This window comes from Pseudophryne corroboree, chromosome 5 (assembly GCF_028390025.1).
Source record: "Pseudophryne corroboree isolate aPseCor3 chromosome 5, aPseCor3.hap2, whole genome shotgun sequence".
In the NCBI taxonomy this organism is placed as follows: domain Eukaryota; kingdom Metazoa; phylum Chordata; class Amphibia; order Anura; family Myobatrachidae; genus Pseudophryne; species Pseudophryne corroboree.
The window spans coordinates 710602023-710616387 of NC_086448.1; positions in this window are offsets into that span (position 1 = coordinate 710602023).

Consider the following 14365-nt stretch of genomic DNA (forward strand, 5'->3'; position numbering starts at 1 on the left):
GTACTTTTATTTAAGCCCTGCTGAGGCTCAGGACTATGATAAACTAAAGACTGAGATCCTGACCCGCCTGGGAGTCACGCTGTCAGTATGAGCACAACGAGTGCACCGGTGGGTGTACGCCATGGAGAAGCCTCCTCGCTCCCAGATGCATGACCTTATTCAGCTAACAAAAAAATGGTTACAGCCAGAGACATTAACTGGTCCCCAGATGGTTGAAAGAGTTGTCATGGACCTCTATTTGAGATCTTTGCCTGTGGTCCTGCACAAGAGGGTGAGCCATGGAAACCCAGATACTGCTGACCAATTAGTGGACATGGTAGAGAGGTATTTGGCGGCAGAGGAACTACTGATGACCACCCAGCAACCCATAGATCCTCGACAGCGCCCTTCAGTAAAGACTGGTAAGACTGTTCCATGGGAAAACGTTGCTGGGCGGTTAAGAGAACGCAAGGCTGGAGAGACTGTAAACACTGGCCCTGGAGACAGGCCAATTGGGCTAGAACGGTCTATGCTGCCCAAACGGGTTGATAATCGTGTGGTTAAATGTTTTAGGTGTGGTATGCCAGGTCATGTTATTGCCAATTGCCCAGTCACGCAAGAACCCATGCAATGTGATGCTGCCTTTGAATGTTGCAGAATGTCTTTCTTTGCTAGGTTAGCCTGTACTGTGGTACCTTCACCTGAGCTGGAAAAACAAATGTGTGATGTGTTCTTAGAGGGTAACCGGGTAGAGGCCTTGCTAGATTCAGGAAGTTTAGTTACCCTCATGAAAGCTGAGCTGGTGAACCCCTTAAAGGTCCAGCAATTACCTATTGGGGTAACTTGCATACATGGGGATACCCAACATTATGTCACTGCTGAAGTGAATATAGAAACTTGTTGTGGGTCAGCAATTGTTAAAGTAGGACTGGTCCCCACCTTGGTGCATGAGGCCATAATAGGGAGGGATTTTCCTCATTTTTGGAAACTGTGGGAATCGCGGTTATCAACAGATGTGAGAAGTAAAGAGCCAGTTGATAATACCGGTGATTTAATGGATGTACGTGTGTCTTCGGAACTTTCTGACCCTTTGCCTTTTGCTAGTTTGTCTGGGGAAGTGACAGGGTTATGTATCCCCACATGGCCATCTGTAATGAGCTCTTGTACCACATTGTCAAAAGGGGTGAGGATGTGGTGGAACAGCTGGTAGTTCCCCAGCCTTATCGGAGAATGGTACTAGATTTAGCTCATAGTCACGTTACAGCAGGACATTTAGGGGCAGAAAAAACCACTGAAAGAGTTTTACAAAGGTTCTTTTGGCCAGGGGTTTATAAAGAAGTGTCTGAATATTGTTCTTCCTGTCCTGAATGCCAGTATCATGCCCCTAGACCCCATTTCAGGAGCCCACTAGTTCCCATGCCTATTATAGAGGTCCCGTTTGACAGAATAGCCATGGATCTCGTGGGGCCCTTGTTAAAGTCTGCTCGGGGCCATCAGTATATCCTGGTAATTATGGCCGCTCGATATCCTGAGGCTGTCCCTTTACGCACTATCACAACCAAGGCGATAGCTAGGGAGCTGGTGCAGGTTTTTAGTAGAGTGGGAATACCAAAAGAAATTTTGACTGACCAAGGTACTCCATTTATGTCAAGGATCATGAAAGAATTGTGCAAATTATTTAAGGTCACTCACCTCAGAACGTCCATCTACCATCCCCAAACTGACGGGTTGGTGGAAAGGTTTAATAAAACATTAAAAAGTATGTTAAAAAATGTTGTTGATAGAGATGGGAAAAACTGGGATTATTTGTTGCCCTACATGTTAATGGCCATCAGAGAAGTTCCTCAGTCCTCTACGGGGTTTTCTCCATTTGATTTGTTGTATGGTAGACACCCAGAGGGCTGTTGGACATTGCCAAAGAGACGTGGGAAGGACAGCCCACTCCTTATAGAAGCGTTATTGAACATGTAACACAAATGCAGGATAGGATTGCAGCCGTGGTACCTATTGTCAGAGAGCACATGGAACAGGCCCAAAGTGCTCAACAGAGGGTATATAACCGGAGTGCCAAGAGACGGGAATTTGCTCCTGGAGATAGAGTTCTTGTTTTGGTACCCACTGTGGAAAGCAAATTCCTAGCTAAATGGCAGGGTCCATTTGAGATTAGGGAAAAAGTGAATGAGGTTAATTACAAAGTATACCAGCCGGGAAAGAGAAAACCCGAACAAATCTACCATGTTAACTTAATCAAACCCTGGAAAGATAGGTTGTCTCTGTCAGCGGAGCCTTGCCCTTCGGTGTCTTCACCTCGGCTGCTTCCCGCAGTAAAGGTGTCAGAGACATTATCAGCTGATCAGAACAATCAGGTTAAAGAATTTCTCATCCAAAATAGGGAGATATTTTCAGAGCTGCCTGGCCGAACGACCATAATAAAACATGACATTGTCACAGAACCAGGGTTCATTTAAAGCCATATAGGATTCCTGAAGCTCAGCGAGAAGCTGTTTCTAAAAAAGTTAAAACCATGTTAGAACTTGGAGTCATAGAGGAATCTAACAGTGAGTGGGTTGCATGGGGCTCCAGCAACCTTTCAACGGGCGATGGATAAAATTTTGAGGCCCCATAGAAAATATGCAGCTGCCTATTTGGATGATGTGGTAATTCAGAGTACAGACTGGGGGTCCCGTTTGGTTAAAGTACAAGCAGTACTGGACTCAATCAGAGAGGCAGGGTTAACTTCTAACCCAAAGAAGTGCTTCCTCGCAATGGAGGAGGTCAAATACTTGGGCTTCACCATAGGCAGAGGTCTAATTAGGCCCCAATTGAATAAAATTGATGCTATTCAAAACTGGCCTCGTCCAGTGAATAAAAAAACAGGTAAGGGCTTTTTTTGGGAATAACTGGGTACTATAGACGGTTTATTCCCAATTTTGCGACCACAGCAGTGCCGTTGTCAGACCTTACTAAAGGGAAGCAGTCAAATATGGTGAAATGGAACCCTGATGCAGAAAAAGCGTTCCAAGCGTTAAAAGTGGCTTTGTGTTCACAACCGGTATTGATAACACCAGATTTTTCAAAAGAATTTGTGGTACAGACAGATGCCTCAGAGGTAAGGATAGGCGCTGTGCTGTCCCAAACCAGGGATGGGGATGAACACCCTATCATTTATTTGAGTAGGAAACTCAATGAGCATGAAAAAAGGTATGCCATTGTGGAAAAGGAGGCTTTGGCCATTAAGTGGGCACTAGATACATTGAGATTTTACCTCTTGGGTAGACAATTCAGACTAGTGATGGATCATGCCCCTTTAAAATGGATGTATGTAAATAGAGGCAAGAATGCTCGTGTAACTAGATGGTTTCTAGCGTTGCAGGATTTTAAGTTTACTGTCGAACATAGACCGGGTACACAATTGGCCAACGCAGATGCATTGTCCCGCATCTTCTGTTTGGGGGCTACAAGTGTTCCGGCCCCTAGGTCGAAACAGGGGAGGGGGATATGTGACAAGAACACTGGGGTAGTGTTTGAGGGCAGGTATGTTTGTCCCAGGTTCTTGTCTTACATGTATTAGAAAAATGAAAACTTCTAGGAATATGTTTTGTTTTGTTAGAACCTTTTCAGTTTGTTGGAAAAGCTGGGTAAGGGCCCTGAAAGAGAGATTGGGCAAGTTCCAGACATTGGGCCCAGTTCGGGTCTTTGGCCTCACAGAAGGCTAATCAGGCTTTCAGCTGTGTAAGAGTGTTATAGAGCAGCTGGCCTGATTAGGGTGTGCAGACTGCCTGGGAAGACTGCAGGATCTCTGTGAGAGAAACACGCTTCCTGATACAAGTGAGCTATACAGTGTTTGCTGGAGAACTCTGTGTTTTTTGTTTAGTGATAGTTAGGAACATCTTGTGTTTAGTTAGTGCCGGACAGGCAAGGTATTTTCTTTTGGTATTTGTTTTATTTTCTGTACAATAAAACTGGCTGGGGCCAGTTGTACCAGAAACTGGACTTGTGTTGTTCCTCAGCTGCTGCGTGCTGCCATATACCCCAGGAAACGGCACCTTGCACCCTCACAGTATTACAACTTATATATATATATATATATATATATATATATAATTATATAGAGATATATATATATATATATATATAAAAAAAACAATATGAACAAGCGGCACTCAAAGACTGAGTTATAAAGTCAATGTATTAAAACACATATGTGCATAACATTCCAACGTTTCGCTGCACAACTGCCCCTTTGTCAAGGTGTGCCCCGAAATGTTGGAATGTTATGTATTTTAATACATTAACTTTATAACTCAGTCTCCGAGTGCTGCTGCTTGTTCATATTGGTTTCTACTGGATTTATGCCAGAGGGCACCGCAACAGATAACATTCTACAGGAGAGTGGTGGGGTGTGTGAGGTCATGCTGTGATGTCATAATAGCAACTGCCTGTATCAGGACTGTGCTATTGCTGTCTCTTGCATATGCCTCCTGAGGCCTGGGATGGCATAGCACACCGGCAGAAGGTTAGTGACTGGACAAAGATAAGGGCAGCTTAGTTCGAAGCGTCGGCAGACTTTTAGCATGACTACGATAATACAGGTTTAGTATCCCTTATCCAAAATGCTTGGGACCAGAGGTATTTTGGATATCGGATTTTTCCGTATTTTGGAATAATTGCATACCATAAAGAGATATCATGGTGATGGGACCTAAATCTAAGCACAGAATGCATTTACGTTACATATACACCTTATACACACAGCCTGAAGGTCATTTTAGCCAATATTTTTTATAACTTTGTGCATTAAACAAAGTGTGTCTACATTCACACAATTCATTTATGTTTCATATACACCTTATACACACAGCCTAAAGGTCATTTAATACAATATTTTTAATAAATTTGTGTATTAAACAAAGTTTGTGTACATTGAGCCATCAGAAAACAAAGGTTTCACTATCTCACTCAAAAAAGTCCGTATTTCGGAATATTCCGTATTTCGGAATATTTGGATATGGGATACTCAACCTGTATATGACTTATGACCTTGGGGATAGCATAGTATTGGATAAAAACAAAATCTCACACCTACAGGGACAGTGCTGTTACTTAACAACCACAAGCGCCTGCAAATGGGTCATTGGAGATATTTGAAGAGCGCTGTCTAGATGGGCCTAGAATGTCCCTAATTAAATCCTTTCTGTCCGGCTGCACCTATGACATCTCCCTGGAGTTGTCTGGTGAGCCTATAATGTTGCAAGGTAAATCCTGTACTCTCTCTCTCTGCCTGCCTAAATCCCAGTGTGCCAGTTTTGCAGTATGTTCCATTTCTATTAATTTGCAGAGGTGTAAGAGAATTATATTGTGCTTTAGTCAATACTTTTGTTTTTATCCAATATTATATACAGATGTAGCCACGCTGATCATGGCTACATCTGAGGTAAACGTGCACCCTCGACTTGGCTATGCGCACCTGCGCCTAGCCATGCCGAGCTGTGGCATTTGCAGCTCCCTTTCATGCAAAATGGCCACACAAACATCTCAGATGTCCAGACGTATGCGGCGCACTCGCGCCTAACAAGGTGCAAACACGATATGATGTAGCCACGATGAGATTGGCTACATTTGTACAGTTGTAACTCCCTATGAGCATCAGAGACGAGTGCTATGGTGGTTATGACTGCCCCCCCCCCCCCCCCCTTCATCTCTTGCTCTCTTTTTTCACTCTCTCACCAACGACTGTAGGTGCGTTCTTCACTGGCCGGGTAAAAGGTCAAAATAGCAGATTTTAGGTGTCAGAAGGGTTGACTGGGTATGCAAGGTTAGTGGGTGGACAGGTGGTGTGGGCAAGCTCTGCATAGTCTCTTAATGCCTAGAGGGACGGGCAGTCCTTCAGCCATGGGTCCCCAGAGGTTTCCTCCACAAGGTGTTTTTCCTCTCCTGAGTGCTGAAGGAAGACTCTTCATGAGTCATGAGGCTTCTGCCAGCTTGTTCCTCTTATAGGACAAGTTTGTAAGATTTCTTGACCAATCTTAGTCCGAAATTCCCTACTTTATAATGCAGAGTAAATAATAATCATAATAATAATAATAATAATAATAATAATTACAAAATAATAATAATAATAATAAGAAGAAGAAGAAGAAGAAGAAGAAGAAGAAGAAAAAGAAGAACAACAAGAAGAAAAAATAGGATTTTAATACCTACCGGTAAATCCTTTTCTCTTAGTCCGTAGAGGATGCTGGGGACTCCAAAAGGACCATGGGGTATAGACGGGCACCACAGGAGACATGGGCACACTATAAGACTTTTAATGAGTGTGAACTGGCTCCTCCCTCTATGCCCCTCCTCCAGACCTCAGTTATAGGAACTGTGCCCAGAGGAGACAGACATTTCGAGGAAAGGATTTTTTTTTTTTAAACTAAGGGTGAGATACATACCAGCTCACACCACACCACACCACACCACACCGTAGTGATGTGCACCGGAAATTTTTCGGGTTTTGTGTTTTGGTTTTGGGTTCGGTTCCGCGGCCGTGTTTTGGGTTCGAACGCGTTTTGGCAAAACCTCACCGAAATTTTTTTTGTCGGATTCGGGTGTGTTTTGGATTCGGGTGTTTTTTTCAAAAAACCCTAAAAAACAGCTTAAATCATAGAATTTGGGGGTCATTTTGATCCCATAGTATTTTAACCATAATTTCCACTAATTTTCAGTCTATTCTGAACACCTCACACCTCACAATATTATTTTTAGTCCTAAAATTTGCACCGAGGTAGCTGTGTGACTAAGCTAAGCGACCCAAGTGGCCGACACAAACACCTGGCCCATCTAGGAGTGGCACTGCAGTGTCACGCAGGATGGCCCTTCAAAAAAATACTCCCCAAACAGCACATGACGCAAAGAAAAAAAGAGGCGCAATGAGGTAGCTGTGTGACTAAGATAAGCAACCCAAGTGGCCGACACAAACACCTGGCCCATCTAGGAGTGGCACTGCAGTGTCATGCAGGATGGCCCTTCAAAAAAATACTCCCCAAACAGCACATGACGCAAAGAAAAAAAGAGGCGCAATGAGGTAGCTGTGTGACTAAGATAAGCGACCCAAGTGGCCGACACAAACACCTGGCCCATCTAGGAGTGGCACTGCAGTGTCAGACAGGATCGCACTTGAAAAAAATACTCCCCAAACAGCACATGACGCAAAGAAAAAAAGAGGCGCAATGAGGTAGCTGTGTGACTAAGATAAGCGACCCAAGTGGCCGACACAAACACCTGGCCCATCTAGGAGTGGCACTGCAGTGTCACGCAGGATGGCCCTTCAAAAAAATACTCCCCAAACAGCACATGACGCAAAGAAAAAAAGAGGCGCAATGAGGTAGCTGTGTGACTAAGATAAGCGACCCAAGTGGCCGACACAAACACCTGGCCCATCTAGGAGTGTCACTGCAGTGTCACGCAGGATGGCCCTTCAAAAAAATACTCCCCAAACAGCACATGACGCAAAGAAAAAAAGAGGCGCAATGAGGTAGCTGTGTGACTAAGATAAGCGACCCAAGTGGCCGACACAAACACCTGGCCCATCTAGGAGTGGCACTGCAGTGTCACGCAGGATGGCCCTTCAAAAAAATACTCCCCAAACAGCACATGACGCAAAGAAAAATGAAAGAAAAAAGAGGTGCAAGATGGAATTGTCCTTGGGCCCTCCCACCCACCCTTATGTTGTATAAACAGGACATGCACACTTTAACGAACCCATCATTTCAGCGACAGGGTCTGCCACACGACTGTGACTGAAATGACTGGTTGGTTTGGGCCCCCACCAAAAAAGAAGCAATCAATCTCTCCTTGCACAAACTGGCTCTACAGAGGCAAGATGTCCACCTCATCATCATCGTCCGATTCATCACCCCTTTCACTGTGTACATCCCCCTCCTCACAGATTATTAATTCGTCCCCACTGGAATCCACCATCTCAGGTCCCCGTGTACTTTCTGGAGGCAATTGCTGCTGGTGAATGTCTCTGCGGAGGAATTGATTATAATTCATTTTAATGAACATTATCTTCTCCACATTTTCTGGAAGTAACCTCGTACGCCGATTGCTGACAAGGTGAGCGGCGGCACTAAACACTCTTTCGGAGTACACACTGGAGGGAGGGCAACTTAGGTAGAATAAAGCCAGTTTCTGCAAGGGCCTCCAAATTGCCTCTTTTTCCTGCCAGTATACGTACGGACTGTGTGACGTGCCTACTTGGATGCGGTCACTCATATAATCCTCCACCATTCTTTCAATGGTGAGAGAATCATATGCAGTGACAGTAGACGACATGTCAGTAATCGTTGGCAGGTCCTTCAGTCCGGACCAGATGTCAGCACTCGCTCCAGACTGCCCTGCATCACCGCCAGCGGGTGGGCTCGGAATTCGTAGCCTTTTCCTCGCACCCCCAGTTGCGGGAGAATGTGAAGGAGGAGATGTTGACAGGTCACGTTCCGCTTGACTTGACAATTTTCTCACCAGCAGGTCTTTGATAGAGATGAGCGGGTTCGGTTTCTCTGAAACCGAACCCGCACGAACTTCATGTTTTTTTTACGGGTCCGAGCAGACTCGGATCCTCCCGCCTTGCTCGGTTAACCCGAGCGCGCCCGAACGTCATCATGACGCTGTCGGATTCTCGCGAGACTCGGATTCTATATAAGGAGCCGCGCGTCGCCGCCATTTTCACACGTGCATTGAGATTGATAGGGAGAGGACGTGGCTGGCGTCCTCTCCATTAGAAATTAGATTAGAAGAGAGAGAGAGATTGTGCAGAGTCAGACAGAGTTTACCACAGTGACCAGTGCAGTTGTTGTTAGTTAACTTTTATTTATTTTAATATAATATATCCGTTCTCTGCTATATCCGTTCTCTGCCTGAAAAAAAACGATACACAGCAGCAGCCAGTCACACAGTGTGACTCAGTCTGTGTGCACTCAGCTCAGCCCAGTGTGCTGCACATCAATGTATAAAAGGCAAAGCTTATAATAATTGTGGGGGAGACTGGGGAGCACTGCAGGTTGTTATAGCAGGAGCCCCCAGGAGTACATAATATTATATTAATTTAAAATTAAACAGTGCACACTTTTGCTGCAGGAGTGCCACTGCCAGTGTGACTAGTGGTGACCAGTGCCTGACCACCAGTATAGTAGTATATTGTTGTATGTATTGTATACTATCTCTTTATCAACCAGTCTATATTAGCAGCAGACACAGTACAGTGCGGTAGTTCACGGCTGTGGCTACCTCTGTGTCGGCAGTCGGAACTCGGCAGGCAGTCCGTCCATCCATAATTGTATTACAATATATACCACCTAACCGTGGTATTTTTTTTTCTTTCTTTATACCGTCGTCATAGTGTCATACTAGTTGTTACGAGTATACTACTATCTCTTTATCAACCAGTGTACAGTGCGGTAGTTCACGGCTGTGGCTACCTCTGTGTCGGCAGTCGGCAGGCAGTCCGTCCATCCATAATTGTATTATTATTATAATATATACCACCTAACCGTGGTTTTTTTTTCATTCTTTATACCGTCGTCATAGTGTCATACTAGTTGTTACGAGTATACTACTATCTCTTTATCAACCAGTGTACAGTGCGGTAGTTCACGGCTGTGGCTACCTCTGTGTCGGCAGTCGGCAGGCAGTCCGTCCATCCATAATTGTATTATTATTATAATATATACCACCTAACCGTGGTTTTTTTTTCATTCTTTATACCGTCGTCATAGTGTCATACTAGTTGTTACGAGTATACTACTATCTCTTTATCAACCAGTGTACAGTGCGGTAGTTCACGGCTGTGGCTACCTCTGTGTCGGCAGTCGGCAGGCAGTCCGTCCATCCATAATTGTATTATTATTATAACATATACCACCTAACCGTGGTTTTTTTTTCATTCTTTATACCGTCGTCATAGTGTCATACTAGTTGTTACGAGTATACTACTATCTCTTTATCAACCAGTGTACAGTGCGGTAGTTCACGGCTGTGGCTACCTCTGTGTCGGCAGTCGGCAGGCAGTCCGTCCATCCATAATTGTATTATTATTATAATATATACCACCTAACTGTGGTATTTTTTTTTCTTTCTTTATACCGTCGTCATAGTGTCATACTAGTTGTTACGAGTATACTACTATCTCTTTATCAACCAGTGTACAGTGCGGTAGTTCACGGCTGTGGCTACCTCTGTGTCGGCAGTCGGCAGGCAGTCCGTCCATCCATAATTGTATTATTATTATAATATATACCACCTAACTGTGGTATTTTTTTTTCTTTCTTTATACCGTCGTCATAGTGTCATACTAGTTGTTACGAGTATACTACTATCTCTTTATCAACCAGTGTACAGTGCGGTAGTTCACGGCTGTGGCTACCTCTGTGTCGGCAGTCGGCAGGCAGTCCGTCCATCCATAATTGTATTATTATTATAATATATACCACCTAACCGTGGTTTTTTTTTCATTCTTTATACCGTCGTCATAGTGTCATACTAGTTGTTACGAGTATACTACTATCTCTTTATCAACCAGTGTACAGTGCGGTAGTTCACGGCTGTGGCTACCTCTGTGTCGGCAGTCGGCAGGCAGTCCGTCCATCCATAATTGTATTATTATTATAATATATACCACCTAACTGTGGTATTTTTTTTTCTTTCTTTATACCGTCGTCATAGTGTCATACTAGTTGTTACGAGTATACTACTATCTCTTTATCAACCAGTGTACAGTGCGGTAGTTCACGGCTGTGGCTACCTCTGTGTCGGCAGTCGGCAGGCAGTCCGTCCATCCATAATTGTATTATTATTATAATATATACCACCTAACCGTGGTTTTTTTTTCATTCTTTATACCGTCGTCATAGTGTCATACTAGTTGTTACGAGTATACTACTATCTCTTTATCAACCAGTGTACAGTGCGGTAGTTCACGGCTGTGGCTACCTCTGTGTCGGCAGTCGGCAGGCAGTCCGTCCATCCATAATTGTATTATTATTATAATATATACCACCTAACTGTGGTATTTTTTTTTTCTTTCTTTATACCGTCGTCATAGTGTCATACTAGTTGTTACGAGTATACTACTATCTCTTTATCAACCAGTGTACAGTGCGGTAGTTCACGGCTGTGGCTACCTCTGTGTCGGCAGTCGGCAGGCAGTCCGTCCATCCATAATTGTATTATTATTATAATATATACCACCTAACTGTGGTATTTTTTTTTCTTTCTTTATACCGTCGTCATAGTGTCATACTAGTTGTTACGAGTATACTACTATCTCTTTATCAACCAGTGTACAGTGCGGTAGTTCACGGCTGTGGCTACCTCTGTGTCGGCAGTCGGCAGGCAGTCCGTCCATCCATAATTGTATTATTATTATAATATATACCACCTAACTGTGGTATTTTTTTTTCTTTCTTTATACCGTCGTCATAGTGTCATACTAGTTGTTACGAGTATACTACTATCTCTTTATCAACCAGTGTACAGTGCGGTAGTTCACGGCTGTGGCTACCTCTGTGTCGGCAGTCGGCAGGCAGTCCGTCCATCCATAATTGTATTATTATTATAATATATACCACCTAACCGTGGTTTTTTTATACCACCTAACCGTGGCAGTCCGTCCATAATTGTATACTAGTATCCAATCCATCCATCTCCATTGTTTACCTGAGGTGCCTTTTAGTTCTGCCTATAAAATATGGAGAACAAAAAAGTTGAGGTTCCAAAATTAGGGAAAGATCAAGATCCACTTCCACCTCGTGCTGAAGCTGCTGCCACTAGTCATAGCCGAGACGATGAAATGCCAGCAACGTCGTCTGCCAAGGCCGATGCCCAATGTCATAGTACAGAGCATGTCAAATCCAAAACACCAAATATCAGAAAAAAAAGGACTCCAAAACCTAAAATAAAATTGTCGGAGGAGAAGCGTAAACTTGCCAATATGCCATTTACCACACGGAGTGGCAAGGAACGGCTGAGGCCCTGGCCTATGTTCATGGCTAGTGGTTCAGCTTCACATGAGGATGGAAGCACTCAGCCTCTCGCTAGAAAACTGAAAAGACTCAAGCTGGCAAAAGCACCGCAAAGAACTGTGCGTTCTTTGAAATCCCAAATCCACAAGGAGAGTCCAATTGTGTCGTTTGCGATGCCTGACCTTCCCAACACTGGACGTGAAGAGCATGCGCCTTCCACTATTTGCATGCCCCCTGCAAGTGCTGGAAGGAGCACCCGCAGTCCAGTTCCTGATAGTCAGATTGAAGATGTCAGTGTTGAAGTACACCAGGATGAGGAGGATATGGGTGTTGCTGGCGCTGGGGAGGAAATTGACCAGGAGGATTCTGATGGTGAGGTGGTTTGTTTAAGTCAGGCACCCGGGGAGACACCTGTTGTCCGTGGGAGGAATATGGCCGTTGACATGCCAGGTGAAAATACCAAAAAAATCAGCTCTTCGGTGTGGAGGTATTTCACCAGAAATGCGGACAACAGGTGTCAAGCCGTGTGTTCCCTTTGTCAAGCTGTAATAAGTAGGGGTAAGGACGTTAACCACCTCGGAACATCCTCCCTTATACGTCACCTGCAGCGCATTCATAATAAGTCAGTGACAAGTTCAAAAACTTTGGGTGACAGCGGAAGCAGTCCACTGACCAGTAAATCCCTTCCTCTTGTAACCAAGCTCACGCAAACCACCCCACCAACTCCCTCAGTGTCAATTTCCTCCTTCCCCAGGAATGCCAATAGTCCTGCAGGCCATGTCACTGGCAAGTCTGACGAGTCCTCTCCTGCCTGGGATTCCTCCGATGCATCCTTGCGTGTAACGCCTACTGCTGCTGGCGCTGCTGTTGTTGCCGCTGGGAGTCGATGGTCATCCCAGAGGGGAAGTCGTAAGCCCACTTGTACTACTTCCAGTAAGCAATTGACTGTTCAACAGTCCTTTGCGAGGAAGATGAAATATCACAGCAGTCATCCTACTGCAAAGCGGATAACTGAGTCCTTGACAACTATGTTGGTGTTAGACGTGCGTCCGGTATCCGCCGTTAGTTCACAGGGAACTAGACAATTTATTGAGGCAGTGTGCCCCCGTTACCAAATACCATCTAGGTTCCACTTCTCTAGGCAGGCGATACCGAGAATGTACACGGACGTCAGAAAAAGACTCACCAGTGTCCTAAAAAATGCAGTTGTACCCAATGTCCACTTAACCACGGACATGTGGACAAGTGGAGCAGGGCAGGGTCAGGACTATATGACTGTGACAGCCCACTGGGTAGATGTATGGACTCCCGCCGCAAGAACAGCAGCGGCGGCACCAGTAGCAGCATCTCGCAAACGCCAACTCTTTCCTAGGCAGGCTACGCTTTGTATCACCGCTTTCCAGAATACGCACACAGCTGAAAACCTCTTACGGCAACTGAGGAAGATCATCGCGGAATGGCTTACCCCAATTGGACTCTCCTGTGGATTTGTGGCATCGGACAACGCCAGCAATATTGTGTGTGCATTAAATATGGGCAAATTCCAGCACGTCCCATGTTTTGCACATACCTTGAATTTGGTGGTGCAGAATTTTTTAAAAAACGACAGGGGCGTGCAAGAGATGCTGTCGGTGGCCAGAAAAATTGCGGGACACTTTCGGCGTACAGGCACCACGTACAGAAGACTGGAGCACCACCAAAAACTACTGAACCTGCCCTGCCATCATCTGAAGCAAGAAGTGGTAACGAGGTGGAATTCAACCCTCTATATGCTTCAGAGGTTGGAGGAGCAGCAAAAGGCCATTCAAGCCTATACAATTGAGCACGATATAGGAGATGGAATGCACCTGTCTCAAGTGCAGTGGAGAATGATTTCAACGTTGTGCAAGGTTCTGATGCCCTTTGAACTTGCCACACGTGAAGTCAGTTCAGACACTGCCAGCCTGAGTCAGGTCATTCCCCTCATCAGGCTTTTGCAGAAGAAGCTGGAGGCATTGAAGAAGGAGCTAACACGGAGCGATTCCGCTAGGCATGTGGGACTTGTGGATGCAGCCCTTAATTCGCTTAACAAGGATTCACGGGTGGTCAATCTGTTGAAATCAGAGCACTACATTTTGGCCACCGTGCTCGATCCTAGATTTAAAGCCTACCTTGGATCTCTCTTTCCGGCAGACACAGGTCTGCTGGGGTTGAAAGACCTGCTGGTGACAAAATTGTCAAGTCAAGCGGAACGCGACCTGTCAACATCTCCTCCTTCACATTCTCCCGCAACTGGGGGTGCGAGGAAAAGGCTCAGAATTCCGAGCCCACCCGCTGGCGGTGATGCAGGGCAGTCTGGAGCGACTGCTGATGCTGACATCTGGTCCGGACTGAAGGACCTGACA